Genomic DNA, 17,810 nt, shown 5'->3' with positions numbered 1-17,810 from the left:
AAAACTGAATATATGGCCCTTGTGTCGTCAAAAATTCTTTCCTTTTGGGGAGGTCATCTTTATCCTTCCTCCCTTACCTTGGGACGAACCTTTAACAAATCATATGTACTCATTTTGCGAACTGTAATTGCTTTGCGTTTCAGCATGATAATCTTTGTTTGACTTCATACGTTGCTATCTTATGCTGCATGCTGAACAACATGTTTGATTTGCTTTCTCTTTGCCTTGTTTTCCTTTTCAAGGGCCAAGACCAGAGGGCGGTCTGATCTCACAGTCTCTTTGCCATTCTGGGTGGTTTCTTAAAACAAAAAGACATATCAGCATACAAAAACCCCATCCCATTTATCTTCCTATTTTAAAACAGTACTAACTGCAATGAAGTATTATAAATCTTTTTATTTTCTGAGCTGCTCCTACTGGCAGCCTTCTCCCAGTGAGCCCCTCCTAAAAGGGGCTAATTTAGGAACCTCTTTGCTCTGGTCAGTTCTCATTATCTCTTTCTCCTTGCCCTATCTCGCTACTGCCCAAACCTCTTTTCACAGACCTTCACAGTAGTTTCTCACTCTTCCTCCTACACACACACAGCTCCAGGTGGCAGGTATCAGATGTGATCTCCCACACACGAGCCTTAAGATCTTAGGTTCTGAATCAGCTTAATCAGAAACCTTTAATTTACACTCGGGGCATGTGCCCTGACTCTTATTAGAACAGCAATACCAGTGTTTCTCACTAACTCTGCACTCCAATAATACTTAATGCAGCGTGCCAGCCTCAAAGGCTCCCCAAAATTTCCCGCAAAGGCAGGCTATTCTGTTTATTACAGAGAACTATAAAGCCCGCAAAGGCAGACTGTTCCCAGTCCAGACTTAATGTAGTACCAGCTGAAGTCTAGTCTCATAAACTCATTCATCTCTTCTGTCTAAACTCTATTTTACAAAATATCAGTCTTTTCTAGTTCTCTTCTTGCACAATCTAATTAAGCACTGTGTCTACTTACACTTGTTTTACTGCCCTGCAAAAAGGCTGTGCTTGTCCCAACAGAAACTCTGATATGCCCACAGACACAGACATATGCACCCTCCCCCTTTATCTCAAATTCAATAGAGCCAAGGCTTGAATTGCTGTGGGGGGGAGAATTCTTGGAATTCCTTTAATTCGCTTTATCATAGTTAAGCATAAATCACCATACCATAGTTCTTCTGTGTAAAATGCTACTCTTGTTGCAAACAAAATCTTAAAATCTCCACAAACACCACTATACAATCCAAGAATAAAATTACCACAATGCAGTGGAAGAAAATCACCACACAAAATCACTGGGAAAGGGCATATCTCTCAAAGTGCCCACTTTTCTCAACACAACACAGCATACCATAATTCAGCATTTACTCACATCAGTTTTCCCTGGACACAATCAAAATAAGAGCACAAAGTCCAGAGATCAAGTCCAAACATCCAGGGCAAAGGAACTCTCTGAGCTCGTACTCATGGTTAAAATGTACCAAATCTACACAAATCACTACATTTAAAGACAACAAATACCGTGATTGACGTTCCGCTTCTCTGCAGGGCACTTCTCTCCCTGCCCCCGCAGCCTGCTGCAGCTGGCGCCTCAGGCCTCACTCAGCTGCTTCAAACATGGGTAGTACTCACCTCCCCCACACTGTAGAGCCCTGTAGATCTACTCTCTTTTATGCACCTTACACTTATACACTTGCACGATTAGAAACACAGTGCACTGACCACACAATGCATTAACCATACAGCCACACAGTGTCCGGACACCACACACAAACACACACACAAACATACACAGGTTCACCCAATCCACCCCCAGGGTCACTAGCAGCTGCTCTATCAGAACTGTAAACCCCCGATACAGTGTCTGGACACCACACACACACAGACACACATACACAGAGGTCCACTTGACCCACCCCCAGGTTCGCTAGTGGTCTGCCCTATCAGAACAATGAACCCCCATCTCTCCTCCAGCTGCTCCATCAGCTGGACCCAGATGTCTCTGAGTGATTTTCTCCCTAGCTCTCTTTTCCCCTGGAGGCCCCTCAGTACATACCATATCCTCCTCCGCAGCCAGCAGGTCCTTGTCTGTCCTTGCAGAAGGCAAGTTGAGACGAGCGGAGCCCCACCAGGAAAAAAAATCCTAGGGCGCGCCTTGGCGGTCCGTCTATCCCCCCTGCCCCTGCGGGGACAGAGAACTCCCGGCTTGGCTCGCCATAATGTTTTGCGGAGAAAAGAAGAAAACCCCACAACTCTGTAAAAGTTGTAAAACTGGTATGTTTATTACAGCGCTGGATGCATGCAGAGATTGCTCTCCTCAAAAAAGGCATGCGTACATCTGAGAACTTCAGGTCTCTTTTTATCTCTCAAATACATGTGCATACAGTTTCACAGTAGGTTCATACATATTCATTCTTATGGACTCCATGTGACATCTATCACCAGTTCCTCTTTATCAAAAAGAATTCCTGGGTCAGGGCGGCCTGCCCTTGAATCGTTTCTGGTTTTTTTTTTCTCTGTCCCCCTCTGTCTTCTCACTATCTCTGTCCTGCAGTTTTCCCTTCAGCTTTGGCCTTACAGACTTTTCACCCTTCCTAGACATTTCACCTAATTCAAAATGGATTTCTATCCTGGAAAATTTTCACTTTGCCTCAGGACATTGCAGAAGTTGTCTCAAATTGTTTGAAATTGTTTGATGACTGTCAATGGACTTTTGAAAACTATTGATGGACTTTTCTGCAGCAAGCCTGTTTCAGGACCAAAAAGGGAGTTTCAGAGATGGCAAAGAGGAACATCTTCAGTCCATGGACTTTTTCCTGAAACTCAGCTGTTTGGACTTGGACTTTCTTTGCACTGTTTCTGCATTTTCTTGTATTGTGGGATTGTTTTATTGATTTGATAGAATTGTATGTTCTACAGGTGAAGAAATTCCCAGTTTATTCCACACCAGCACTTGAGTGAGGTTTTGATTTGCAACAGATAACCTGTCAAGTGTTTGTTCTTTCCTCTGCATGTGCATAGCAGAGAAAATTACAAACACTTTTCTTTTTAATTCAACTAATTTAAAAGGGTGACGTGTCACAGACATCTTTTCATAAAAATCCTTTCTTTAGGATTTTCCCTTCTGGGAAGCTGAGGCCCCAGAAGAAGAATGTAAACAATGGTTATCTGCTGCTGTGGAATGCAACAGGTGCACCTGTGATTGGCCCATGTTGGATGTGTATAATTAATGGCCAATCAAGGACCGAGCTCTCTCTGGGACAGAGTCGGAGAGAGCTCATTTGTTATTCATTCTTTTTTATTCTTACCTTAGCTAGCCTTCTGAGAACTTTTCCTGCCTTTTCTTTTTAGTATAGTCATAATGTAATATATATCATAAAATAATAAATCAAGCCTTGTGAACATGAGGTCAACATTCTCGCCTCTCTCTTCACCTGCAACCCTTGTGACCACCATCACAATATTGTCTTAAACCAAGACAATACTGCATCCAGTTCTTGAGTCTCCAGCAGAAGAAAGATAGACCTGTTAGAGCAGCTCCAGAGAGGGGTCACAAAAATTCCCAGAATTCACAGAATGACTAGGTTGAAAGAGACCTTAAAGACCATCTGGTCCGACCCATGTCCTAAACACCTCAACTAAACCATGGTACCAAGTGCCATATCCAGTCTTTTTTTAAACACATCCAGGAATGGTGACTCCACCACCTCCCTGGGCAGACCATTCCAGAACTTTATCACTCTTTCAGTGAAAAACTTTTTCCTAATATCCAACCTATATTTCCCTTGATGCAGCTTGAGACTGTCCTCTGGTTCTGTCAGTTGCTGCCTGGTGAAAGAGACTAACCCCCACCTGACTACAACCACCTTTCAGGAAGTTGTAGAGAGTGATAAGGTCACCTCTGAGTCTCTTTTTCTCCAGGCTAAACAACCCCAGCTCCCTCAGTCATTCTTAATAGGGCTTGTGTTCCAAGCCTCTCACCAACCTGGTTGCCCTTTTCTGGACACGCTCAGGTGTCTCAATGTCCTTCCTAAACTGAGGGGCCTAGGACTGGACAGAGTACGCAAGGCCACACCAGTGTCGAGTATAGGGGGAAAATGACTTCCCTGGTCCTGCTGGCCAAGCTATTCCTAATACAGACCAGGATGCCTTGGCCTTCTTAGCCACCAGAGCACACTGCTGGCTCATGTTCAGCCGGCTGTCAACCAGTACTCCCAGGTCCCTTTCTGCCTGGGCACTGTCCAGCCACACCATCACCAGCCTATAATGTTGCAGGGGTCTATTGCGGCCAAAATGCAGGACTCAGCACTTGGATTTATTAAACTTCATCTTATTGGACTTTGCCCATCCATTCAACCGTTCCAGGTCTCTCTGCAGAGCCCTCCTACCTTCCAACAGATCGACACACGATCCCAGCTTAGTGTGGTTTGCAAATTTACTAATGAAAGACTCAATCCCCTCATCCATGTCATCAATAAAGATATTGAACAGAACTGGCCCCAGCAAAGAACCCTGAGGGACACCACTGGTGATCGGTTGTCAGCTGGATTCAGCACCATTCACCACCACTCTGGGCCCGGCCATCCACCCAGTTCTTAACCCAGCAATGAGTGCTCCTGTCCAAGCCTTGAGCTGTCAGCTTTTCCAGGAGTATGCTGTGGGAGAGAGTGTCAAAGGCCTTGCTGAAGTCCAGGTATACAACATCAACGGCCTTTCCTGCATCCACCAGACCTGTCACTTGTTCATAAAAGGAATCAGGTTGGTCAAACATGACCTACTCCTCCTCAACCCGTGCTGGCTGGGTCTGATACCCTGGCCATCCTGTAAGTTCTGTGTATAACAGTATAAACTGTTCCATAACCTTACCTGGTACAGAGGCCAGGCTAACCAGCCTATAATTAACAGGATCCTCCTTCCCATCCTTTTTATGAATGGGCATCATATTGGCCAGCCTCTAGTCATCTAGAACCTCGCCAGTGAGCCAAGACTGTTGGTAAATAATGGAGAGCAACTCTGCAAGCTCATCTGCCAGCTCCCTCATCACCCTGGGATGAATCCCATCTGGTCCCATGGATTTATGAATATCCAAGCAGTTCAGCAATTCTCTGACTGCCTCCTCCTGGATAACAGGGTGCAGCAGTGGGGGTTTCAAGATGTTTGGTCTCTTCCTGACTCTAGCAGTGGGAGTTTGAAGATAATATGTTTAGTCTCTGTCTAAAGTTGTTTACCACCTGTCTTCCCGCTTTTTCTTCATGGCATAATTCCAGAGTTTTCCCTGTCTATCCTCAAAAATCCTGCCCCTTTAGCTTGTCTGTCACAATTTGCTACACCCCTTTATCTATAAAATTTGCTGTCAGTTATGATATTTCCTTTCTTCCATTGTATCCTAGGGTGACGTTAAGATGCTTGTATCCCCATTCCTGTGTTCTGTTAATGTTGGATATTATGTTCTGTACCTTTAAGACTGGCTCTGAAGAGTGAAAGTTTTGTTTTGGGTTTTCTTATCAGCCTGGCAGGACACAGAGACTGCGGCTTTGTCTTTTTCTGCTTTTTGCTTTGCTCCCTGTCGCTCTTGCTTGATTTGCTTCTGCTCGCTTTTTGCTTCTGCTCGCTTTTTGCTTCTGCTCTTTAGCTAGTTTAGCTAAACAGTCCAAATTTCTTCCTGGACTGTTTCTCCCCTCTTTTTTCTGACCATTTGGAACCTGCTCCAGACTGGGACCTGGGAAACACCAAGAGTTTGCACCTTGTGGTCTGCAGCAGTTGCCCCAGCGCCAGAGGGACTGAGAACAGAGCGACCACCCCCGAGAGAGACTTTCTGAATTTGTCATCTTTTTCAGAGTGGTATCATATGGTATTGTTCATTTTGTGTGCTGGGGGGTGCTGTGCCTGTGTAATAAACAGGTTCTTTCCACTTCTCTCTGAGGAATTCTTCCCGAACCGGTTGGGGGGAGGGGCTGTGTGGGTTTGCTTTCTGGAGGGGCCCCTTTGGAGATTCTCTACAAAATTTGCCCTAAACCAGGACACATTGGTATGTAACTTTCCCGCTCCATGTTATGCTTACATTTGTCCCTCCAGACCCCTCCTATCTAGCCATTGATTCGTTAGACTATGTCCTCCCGGGATTCCACCCCCCCCTCCATAAAGCCGCTGTTATTCTCTGTTTCCTGCTCTTTGCCACTGCCTCCTCTTCAAGCTGTGTGGCACCCGTGCCCCGCTGGCACCCGCACGGCGCAGCTGTTTGTAGCCTCGGCATCCTTTTCTGTCGCGAGAAAGAACACCCGCACAGCATGGCATCAGCTGCCCCCCTTCAGCGCCGCTCTTGCCATGGGAAAGAACACCCGCGTAGCCCCGCCAATGCCCGCGTGGCGCTGTCGCGCCCGCGCGGTGTTGCATCACCTGCCTCGCTTCGGCACTGCTCCCACTGCGGGAAAGAATAACATCCGTGCAGCGCTGCCGTACCCACGTGGTGACCAAGTTAGCCTCGGTGCCGCTCTTGCGTGGAAAAGAATAAAAGCAGCTCGGAGAAGCAAGCAAGACTCCTTCCTTTTTCCTTTACTCTAATCCTTCAACGTGGGTCTGCGTTTATCGGCCGTTCCTGGTGGTCCAGGACCCCATCCAGTGGCCGAACCGCGATCCTGCCTGACGGCAGCAGAGGCGGGGCGCGGCCACTCCTGGCATGCGTGCCAATCGTCCCTCCCATGATCAGGACGCAACATCAACAGAGGAACCATTCTACTCCCTGATACCATCGGCCAACCCAAGAGGACAGTTATCCTGAAGGCAAGTCATCTTCCCACTAAAAACTGAGACAAAGAAGGCGTTAAGCACCTCTTCTCCTCATCTGCAGTTACTACTTCCCTTCTGCATCTAATAAAGAACAAAGGTTGGTCTTATTCTTCCTTTTACTATTAATATATTTATAAAAACATTCTTTATTATCCTTTACAAAATTTGCCGTTTTAAGTTCAAACTGAGCTTTGGCCTCCCTATTTTTCTTCCTACATGCTCTAGCAGCCCCCTTAAATACTTCCTGAGAGACCTGATCAGATGATCAGAGGGCTGGAACACCTCCCCTATGAAGAAAGACAGAGAGTTGGGGTTGTTCAGCCTAGAGAAGTCTCTAGGGGAGATCTTATTGTGGCCTTTCAATACTTAAAGGGGCTGTAGAAAGAGATGTTTTACCAGGGCTTGTCATGACAAGACAAGGGACAATGGTTTTAAACTGAAAAAGAGTAGATTAAGATTGTTCATAAAGAAGAAATTCTTTACAATGAGGTCATGAGACACTGGAACAGGTTGCCCAAAGAAGCTGGCCATGTCCCATCACTGGAAGTGTTCAAGGTCTGGTTGGATGGGGCTTTAAGCAGCCTGGTCTAGTGAAAGGTCCCTGCTCCCTGCTCTTTGCAGGGGGGGTTATAAAGAGTAATTAAATTACCTTCTTAATTTTCACATGAATTATCTACAAAGCAGAGCCTTATGACCAAGAAACCACAGTGGTCTCTTCCAGCTTCACAGGAAGAGATTTATTAATGAGATGTATTATTACCAAGACTTTTATCACATACTGTACAGGCTACTTACTACATTATGAAGTAATTAACATCTGAAAGAAAAAAAAAGAGTATGTTTGCTTAGTTCCTAAAAAATAAATTTAAAAAAATCAACAAATCAGACATGGGATTGACCATTTAATCTGAAGAGAAAATTAGAAAATGTGTCATTAACAAAATTCACAAAGGCTTGCATGCCTAAAACTTCCCCTGACATCTAAAGGAACTAAAAGAGGTTTCTTCCTCAATTTCAGTTACACTTACTAGCCTCTCAGACCATGCTAGAAATTAAATTAACCGATTATATTGGTGTTTTTTTCTGGAAACTGTCTGGTGGTTTTAAACAAAGAAAAATATGTACAGAAATGCTGAAAGCAACAGCCAATACCAGCTGTGCATTGGATCATAGAATGGCTTAAGTTTGAAGGGATGTTAAAGATCATCTAGTTCCAACTCCCCTGCCATGGACAGGGATATCACCCACTAGATATCTTCCAGAACACAAGCCATGTTCATTCCTCATATGCAAAATTCCACATTCTGATACTTCAGTATGAATGTCATATATGCTCAGAGTCAAGGGCACCCTTCCTCTTCTTCTTCCCCCTCTAGTTTGAAGTGCCACCTTCCTGACTCATGACAAATATTTTAATGTCCACAGAATGTACATGTGTATACATATGCATCTACATAGCATCAAGAAGTCAGAAACAAATGTGCTGGGGTTGCAGATTCTAAAAAGTTTAGGAGGGAAACAATGTCTCACACATTTAGTTCTGGGAATTTAACACTGAGTTTTCAAAGGAAAATCCTAGTTACCTAGTAGTTTCTAGACAAGCCAGGCAAGGACATTAAGAGAGGCTATGCTGTCACTCCAATTTTGTATCAATTGATTTCAATCCACCAGGAGACCTTCCAACACGAATCAGATGGATCTACCTTCTAGTCCATTTGGCCAGAACAGCTAGTCAGGTCAATTTAGCTCAACTCAGTATAATCTCTCATTTCAGGTAGATCAGACCCTGCAGTACATAAGACCACCAAAACAGATTATGTATTAGTGTCATTAAATGCAGCACACATTAGGTCCACAGCAGGTCCCCTCCATGGCTCTTACCTGCCAGTGGCTGCAATCAAAAAGTGTTGCACCCTCTGTATGGCCAGTGGAGAGAAGGGCATTCAGTAGGTGATGATGGAAGGAAGAAAGGTAGAATATGCTTGTTCCTCCTGATATCCACCTTTGCTTACAGCTTTTCCAATCCAAATCAGTCCTCCACAAGGAAACCCTACTAATGTTATCTGCCTACTGCTGAACACCCAATCATCCCATCCCACTAAGAAAACTCCAGACTTCAATAGACTTCACATAATATCAGAAACACCTGAGTTCTGCCCCCACCCACAGAGGAACAGGATCTCTTCAACTATCAGGTGAAATCTTTCACTAGTTGTCGCAGAACTATATACAGGAATCAAAGTTGCATATACAACCCAAGGGGGATGGCCTTATTGTTGGCCATATTGACCATTTTTCCACCATTTCCAAATCCTTATAAGAACTGAAAATAATAGCCTGCAAAATGCTATAAATTTAGCTTGCAATGTCTCTTTTGCATAGGCTATGCAAAGAGTTTTATCTGTGGGAAAACCAAATATTTGTTAACTTTTTCGGTTGGCGTGTTTTTTTCTGAATTTCTTTCCTGTAGTCCTAGCAGTAGAGTTTGTATTTTTGAAGGAAAAGAAGGATTTCATTACCTTCAGATATCTGAAAAAATTAAAAGTAAGAAAAATCTTATGTCTGTTCAGCTTAGAAGTACTACTATTTTGTTAAATAAAGGGACATGCCTTTTATATAATTCTATGTGTTGTCTGTAATTGATTTTCTTGTTTTCCTGCATTTGAATAAGTTTTTAAAAGTTCAAGAAAAAAAAGGCTTTATGTAAAGCTCCCAAAATTATTCCATGTGGCATGAAAGACCAGTGAATGGTTAATATTTCCCCCCCTAAACCTTTTCCTTTAGCAGCACTGTTGTTATCTTGTCAAAAAAACATGTTTATTTTTCCTTTTTCATAATATCTTAGTAATAACTTTATGTTTGAAGAGTATTACCGCAATTTGGAACCTTCATATCCAGCAAGGATATCCTCTTGGTGGTGTCATCTATGCAATATAAATCCAGAGTTTCTCTGTAGAACTTGGTCTCTTGAAATTTCTTGATCCATATAATTTCACAGGAACACTTGAATGGATTGCCCAGCAATATCCTACAGCAAAGATCAAATTATTTCTTAAGAACATATATGTGTATTTTAAAAAAGTTTCAAAGCACTTGTGGGTAAAACTAAAAGTTGAACTCTAAAAAGGTATGGATCAAAGATCTCAGTGCAATGTAAACTGTAAGTAGATAGTGTTCTTTGTAGAAAATTAAGCCCTGTCTGCACTGAGAATCCATCCTGCCACAGATGAGAGAGATCACACAGGGGACTCAATTCCAGTCTCCAATTCACAGGGGTAAATCAGTAATGCCTTGAGAATTGGGTTTTCCTCTAAGATGCCTTTTATTTTATGGCAGCCAAACACATCAGAAATTCTTTTCTTGTATGATAAACTCTGCAGCTATCTCAGAAATACCACTTCAGAAAAGGTTTTATTGCTGTTAAGTGGATAAATCCTTTATAGAGTTAAACAGTCATGGATTATAGGCAAATTGTCCTGGGTTTGGCTGGGATAGTGTTAATTTTCTTCTTTGTAGCTGGTACAGTGCTGCATTTTGGATTTAGGATGAGAATAATGTTGATAAGGCACTGATGTTTTAGTTGTTACTCAGCATTGTTTACCCTGAGTCTCACACTTTTCAGCATCTCCTGCTCTGCCAGTGGGGAGGGAGCATGGCTGGGACAGCTGATCTGAACTGGCCAAAGGGATATTCCATATCCTAGAATGTTATGCCTAGTATATAAACTGGGGGAAGTTAGCTGGGAGGGGGAAATCACTGCTCCAGGATGGGCTGGGTATCAGTCAGTGGGTGGTGAGCAATTGTGTTGTGCATCACTTGTTTCTTGCATTTTATTTTTCTCTCTCCCAGCAGACAAGCAGTAGTGGTAGCAGTGGTGACTGAGGTAAGTCCAGGGGTGAGGGTTAAATCGAACTGTACGGGAGAGTTGTCGAGCTCAGGGACATCCAAGCAGCAGCCTTTGAACCCCGTCAGGACCCGGAAGCCCTCAGAAACCAATCAGATGCAGAGGGAGCATTGCCGGGAGTAGTGCAAGAGATTTAAACGTCTCTAAGGAGAGTGGCGAATAGGAGTTGTCAAACAGGGGTGTGGCACGGCAGTTTGCAGGGCAGTTTGCGAAGGCGGGGCAAGCAGAAAGGGATCTGTCCGACTGTCCGGGAGCAGCAAATAGAGGCAGCAGACAGACATAATAGTCGGTGAAAAGGAGCACAAACAGATCCTTTCATTCCCAGTCTTATTAGCATACTTAGGGTAAGCTTCTTCACTTGAGTTATTAACACACCACAGAGTTCATTCCCCTGCAGCTGTGGGAGTCGCTGAACCAGCCATGTCAGAGGCCTCCAGCCAACCAGACCTACTGATGGTGCATGCAGCTCTCCAGGCCACAGGTTGCCAGATGCCTCTCCATGAGGCTGGGGCTGACAGAGTTTTTACAGGTGTGTTGTGGTTGAGGAGCTGTGTGACCAGGTGAAGGAGCTACAGGAGAAAGTCAATAGGCTACATAATATTAGAGCAAACAAGCAAGAGATTGACCAGTTAGTTTCAGAGATGCTACAGTCTCAGGAGTCTTGAAGCTCCATTCAACCCTGGACATGAGGAGAGCTCACTTCAGGATGGTCAGGGAATTAGTGAGTAAGGTCCCGGGGGAAAATGTTTTTGCAGGTCTTGGGGTCCATCAGTGCTGGTCACTTTTTAAACATCCCCTCCTAAGGGCACAGGAGCAGGCAATTCCCAAATGTTGGAAGTCAAGCAGATGAGACAGAAGGCTGGCTTGGCTGAACAGGGATGTTCTCCTGGAGATAAGGCAAAGAAGGAAGGTGTATGCCCAGGGGAAGCAAGGTCAGATTAGATGGGAAGAATACAGAAATGCTGCTTGCCACTGTAGGGACAAAGTTCAACCGGAGTTGAAGCTGCCAGAACTGTGGAACAATAAAAAGAATTTTTTCAAATACATTAATAGCAAAAGGCAGTGTAGAAATAACATCGGCCCATTACAGGATGAGGATGGTCACCTCACAAACAGGGACAGAGACAAGGCAGACATGTTTATCGCATTCATTGCCTCTGTCTTCAACACTGGTGATGGACCAGGGTGGTCTCAGTGCCCTGAGCTGGACGACCATGCCTGTGAAAAGGATAAAACTCCCAGCTGACCCTGAACTTGTGCAGGATCATAAACCCATGCTGGTTGAACCCCCATTTGTCCTGCTCATGCTGTGATCACACTCAATATGATCTGCTCCATGACCTTCCCTGGCACCGAGGTCAGGCTGACAGGGCTGGATCCTTTTTCCTCTCCTTCTTGTAGATGGGCATCACATTGGCCAACCTCCAGTCATTTGGGACCTCCCTGCCTAACTAGGACTGCTGATAAATGATGGAGAGTAGCTTGGTGAGCTCTTCTGCCAGCTCCCTCATCACCCTCGTGTAGATTCCCAGACTTGTGTGTTTAAGTGGAGCAGCAGGTCACTGTTTCCTCCTGTATTATAGGGGCGTCATTCTGCCTTTCATCTCTGTCTTCCAGCTCAGGAGGATGAGTGTCCTCAAGAACAACTGGTCTGACTATTAAAAACTAAAGCAAAGAATGCATCAAGTACCTCAGCCTTTTCCTCATCCTTTGTGGCATCCAATAAAGATGGAGATTCTCCTTTTGTTGTTAATATATTTGTAAAAAATCTTTTGTTATCTCTTACAGCAGTGGCCAAATTATGTTCTAGCTAGGCTTTTGCCTTTTTAACTTTCTCCCTGAATAACCTCATGACATCCCTTTAGTCCCCCTGAGTTGCCGGCTCTTTGTTCCAGAGATCATAAACTCTCTTTTCTTCCTGAGTTTCAGCCAAAGCTCTCTGTTCAGCTAGGCCATTCTTCTTCCCTACTGGCTCATATTTTGGCACATGTGGACAGCCTGTTCCTGCAGCTTTAAGATTTCCTTCTTGAACAATGTCCAACCTTCCTGGACTCCTTTGCCCTTCAGGACTGCCTCTCAGGACTGCCTCTCAAGGGACTCTGTTAGCCAGTCTCCCAAACAGACTAAAGTCTATCATCTGTAAGTCCAAGGCAGCAATTTTGCTGACCCATTTCCTCACTTCCTCAAGAATGAAAACTATCATTTTGTGATCACTGAGCCCAATACAACCTCTGACCACTACATCACCCACCAGTCCTTCTCTGGTCACAAACAGCAGGTCCAGTGGGGCACCTCCCCAGTTGGCTCACCCACCAGCTGCATCAGGAAGTTCTCTTCCACACACTCCAGGAACCTCCTAGACTGTTTCCTCTCCATTGTGTTGTATTTCCAGCAGACATGCTAAGTTAAAGTTCCCCATGAGAGCAAGGGCCAGCAATCATGAGATTTCTCTCAGCCACTTTTAAAATGTTTCATCTGTCTCTTCATCCTGGTTGGGTGGTTCGTAAATGACTTCCACCATGATATCTGCCTCTTTAGCCTTCCCCCTGTGTCACAGACATTTCTCCACAGAAATCCTTTCTTTCGGATTTCTGTGTCTTCGGGAGGCCAGATGCCTCCGAAGACAAGGTAAACAATTATTATCAGCTGCTGGGGAATGCAACAGGGGCACCTATTTTGATTGGTGATTGGTTCATGTTTTATGTTTATAATTAAGGGCCAATCACCAGTGCAAGCCAGGGGACTGAGTCCTTGGCCACAGCTTTGTTGTGGATTCTTTTCTATCTCTTCCTAGCTAGCCTAGCTGCTCTGCAAAACCTCTCTCCTTATTCTTTTTAGTATAACTATAATGTATTATATCTTATATTAATAAATTCAGCCTTCTGATTCAAGAAACAAGATTCACCGTCTCTCTCTCACCAGCTGCGCCCACTCAGGCGCGGTAATATCTGGTGACCCGACGTGTCAGAGCAAAAAAATTAATTTAATAAGACCAGAGGAGCAAAATTGCTGCACTGGGTAAAATCCTGTATGTGTAGCATTTGATGGTTGCTTTGAAGTGACCACAGAAGTGGATTCAGGCCAGGAGCTGAAGAACTGAAGATCCTGATTTGGACAGAGTTCACAGCCAAGGCTGACTGCAACAGAACCTTCTTCTGGAAAACCATCAGGAAAGATGATGGAAAAGAGCAGCAGACCTGTGGAGCTGGCCAGAGCAAGCTAGACTCTTTCAAAAGGTACTGTGGGCTTTTCTATCCCTGATGAACCAGCCCTTCGTAGCTTGTGGCTGTTCGTATGGCAGACACATGCCTTGCCAGAAGAGATTGAATTCTCCCCTTCAGAGGAAAAGCTTATTGCCCTCTGGAAATATTGGTGCAGAGAAGATGGTTGCTTTTTGTCAGAAACAGATATCTATGGGTTCTTTAGATGGGCAAAGCTTTTTGGGTTCTTTACTGATGTCCTGTACGCTTTAGATGTTTTCGTCTGGGAGTGCATGGACTCGATTATCCAGTTTGTCTGGAGCCAGGGACATGCCCTTCCTTCTATCTACCCAGCATTTATAAAGCTTTTCCCAGTCCTGAAACGCAGAGCAGCTTGTTTTCAATGGATCTGTAACTGTTATGGCCAAGCTCCGTTTCCACCGCCCTTGGCAGAAGACCCGGTGGGTGATGACTTTGGGCTTTTCCCCCCGCCCTGCTTTGCGGCGGGGGGGGGGCTGAAACTTCGCGGCGCGAAGAAGTTTTTTTTACTCTTGCTCCGGAGCATGCTCAGATGGAGCCTTCTCCTTCCCCCCCTTCTCTCTCTCCGGGGGGATGGGAGCGGCTGCTCAAGCCAGTGCCGGCCTCTCAGATGGAGCCTCCTTCACACATGGGGGCGGCACTGGTTTCTGAGGTTTCCTCCACGCCCCTGCTAGAGCCGTCACTCCAGGATATCCCGTCTCCGCCTCTCCAGGCGGTCCCGCCCGCGGTTTCACCGGCCTCCCCGCCCCCGCCAGAGCCTGTGTCGGAGAAGGCAGAAGAGACAGCACTTCCGGCGATTGACCTGTTGCTAAGCAACAGCGATGCTCCGCCGCTTCTCCCGGCTCCGCTGCTGCCCGTGCCGTGCCTGCCGCCGCTTTCAGGACCGGGGGACGCGGCGGAGGCGGGTTCCCGCGCATCCCCGCCGCTTCAAGCGAAGACAGTCCCAGAGTCAGCAGCAGAAAACGCCGCTGAACATGCGGGACTCTCGGAGCAGCCCGCGGCTGATCCCACGATCAGCGTGATTCCCTCCTCGGCCAGCTCCTCCGCGGCCAGAGTCACTGCCGCGTTCCAGGCCAGCCCCAGCGTCACCCACAGCCCCGCGGGCCCCCACCCCAGCCCGGCGCCCCCCATGGCCGGCCCGCCAGCCCCGGGCCCGCCCCAGGAAGCGGCCCCGGAGGCTGGTCTCTCCTACAGTGGAGCGGGGGCTGCCCGCCAGCTGACTCTTGCGGCAGTCCAGCTGCCGTCTTTCAAGCTCGGCAATTTGGGGGGTGGTGTTTCGGTTGCTGTCCCATGGAGGCTGCCATCTCTGCCGCCCCTCTTGTGCCCTAGCGGCGAGGGGGAGGGGGCTTCCGAGAGCCCTGCCTCTGGTCCCCAGCCCGGTGGGGGTGGTGCCGTGTTGCTGTGGGAAACAAACATTCCCAGACCCGAGATGAAGATTCTCAGGGCAGCTTCTATTTCCTCATTGCTGGCATGCCTCAGTGGTTTAGGGGAAAGGAAGCGTCTCACTACCCGTGCTGCCATTGTGCTGGCAACAGGGTTCAGGCCTGTGGATATGCAGAGCCTTCCTCATGGGTTTGGCCTGGGCCGTTGGGCTCAAAAAATTCCTGGGCTGGGCCCACTGCGTGGCCTCCTTATGTTTTTGGGGACTCTGGTTTCTCCTACCGGTCCTGGTCCCCCTTTGTGAGCCAGTTTTGGGGTTCCTGGTCCAGCATGGGCCAGGGCCCCCAGGGCCTTTCCTTCTCTGGCACTGCTCTGCTCTGCTGCTGCTCCTTTGCTTTCAATCACAAAAAAAAAAAAATTAAAATTAAATAAAAAAGATTGAAAATACTGGGCAGCAGCTCTGAAGCGCTGAAGCATTGTTCAAATTGTTCAAATTGTTTTAAATTGTTTAAAATTGTGTTATGCTGATTTCAGGACAAAAAGGACTCTCAGATGTCCAAAAGAAACAACTTCAGCTGATGGACTGTTCCTGAAACTCAGCTGCATGGACTCAAATTCTCTTTACATTGTATTTTGCATTTTTCTTATATTGTAGGATTGTTTTAGTGATTTGTGAGTATTCTATATTTTATAGGTGAAGGAATTTCCTGTTCATTCCACATCAGCATTTTTCTTTTATTTTTATACAATTTAGAAAGGTGAGATGTCGCAGACATTTCTCCACAGAAATCCTTTCTTTTGGATTTCTGTGTCTTCGGGAGGCCAGATGCCTCCGAAGACAAGGTAAACAATTATTATCAGCTGCTGGGGAATGCAACAGGGGCACCTATTTTGATTGGTGATTGGTTCATGTTTTATGTTTATAATTAAGGGCCAATCACCAATGCAAGCCAGGGGACCGAGTCCTTGGCCACAGCTTTGTTGTGGATTCTTTTCTATCTCTTCCTAGCTAGCCTAGCTGCTCTGCAAAACCTCTCTCCTTATTCTTTTTAGTATAACTATAATGTATTATATCTTATATTAATAAATTCAGCCTTCTGATTCAAGAAACAAGATTCACCGTCTCTCTCTCACCAGCTGCGCCCACTCAGGCGTGGTAATACCCCTGGTCTTTACCCATAAACCTTCAGCCTTATCACTACATCATCAAGCTCCAGACAAGATACTCCCTAACATACAGGGCTACCCCACTGCCTCTCCTTCCTTGCCTGTCCCTTCTGAAGAGTTTATAGCCATCCATTGCAGCACTCCAGTCATGAGGGTTATCCCACCATGTTTCTGTGATGGTGACTAGGTCATAGTTTTTCTGCTGCACAATGGCTTCCAGTTCCTCCTCTTTGTTGCTCATGCTGTGGACATTGGTGTAGATGCACCTCATTTGGGCTTTTGATCTTGCCTTCAACACTGGTGTGCCTCCCCCAGGCTTATCTCTAGCAAGTTTAGTTTTTTCCCCTTCCTCCTTTAAATCTAGTTTAAAGCTCTCTCAGTGAGCCCTACTAACTCCTGCGCAAAGATCCTTTTCCCCTTTTGAGACAGGTAAACTCTGTCAGTCACCAGCAGGCCTGGTGCCATGTAAACCAACCCATGATCATGAACCTCAAAATTCTTTCCATGACACCAGACTCAGAGCCAGGTATTGATCTGTGTGATCTTCCCATTGCTTCTACCATCATTCCCTGCAATGGGCAGGATAGAGGAGAATGCTACTTGTGCTTCAGATCACTTAACTGGTCACCCCAAGGCCCTGAGGTCTCTCTTGACTTCCTGTTGTTGTGACTTTATCACTGCCCACCTGAAAAACCAGTAACAGATAATAATAATCAGAGGGCCATGCCAAACTAGAGAGTTTTCTAGGGACATCTCTTACCTGGATCCCAGGGAGGCAGCAGACTTGCTTATGGGTTGGGTTTGGTCAGCATATTGGGCCCTCTGTTCCTCTCAGAGTGGAGTCACCAATGGCAACTACTATCCTTTTTTTATTAGCAGAGGCAGTCATGATGCATGGGGTTGACTGACACCCTAGGCAACCCCTCCAACCTGGACAAACCTTCATCCACATCATGATTGTCCTGGCCCTCAAATTCCAGAGCTTCATACCTATTGTATAGGCGTACCTGGGAAGGCGAAGTAGGCCAGGAGGCAATTTGACTGCTGCCCCAAGTAGGGACCCATTTCCATTCTCTCATCTCTTAGGTCCCCTCCTGCTGCCTGGTGGCAAAGGGGTATGGGGTCCTCTGCTTCTTATGATGTCTCCATTTGTCTCAGGGATGGTAGAGAGTGGGTCTACCAGTCCATCTCCTTCTCACACTCCCTGATAATCCTTAATCTTTCTACTTCCTCTTTCAGCTCTGCCACCAGGCAGATCATCCATCTGGTCACACCTCACACACAAGTGTTTTGTCTGCTGCCCCAATGACAGG

Source organism: Ammospiza nelsoni, chromosome W, assembly GCF_027579445.1.
Source record: "Ammospiza nelsoni isolate bAmmNel1 chromosome W, bAmmNel1.pri, whole genome shotgun sequence".
In the NCBI taxonomy this organism is placed as follows: Eukaryota; Metazoa; Chordata; class Aves; order Passeriformes; family Passerellidae; genus Ammospiza; species Ammospiza nelsoni.
This window is presented reverse-complemented; position numbering follows the sequence as displayed.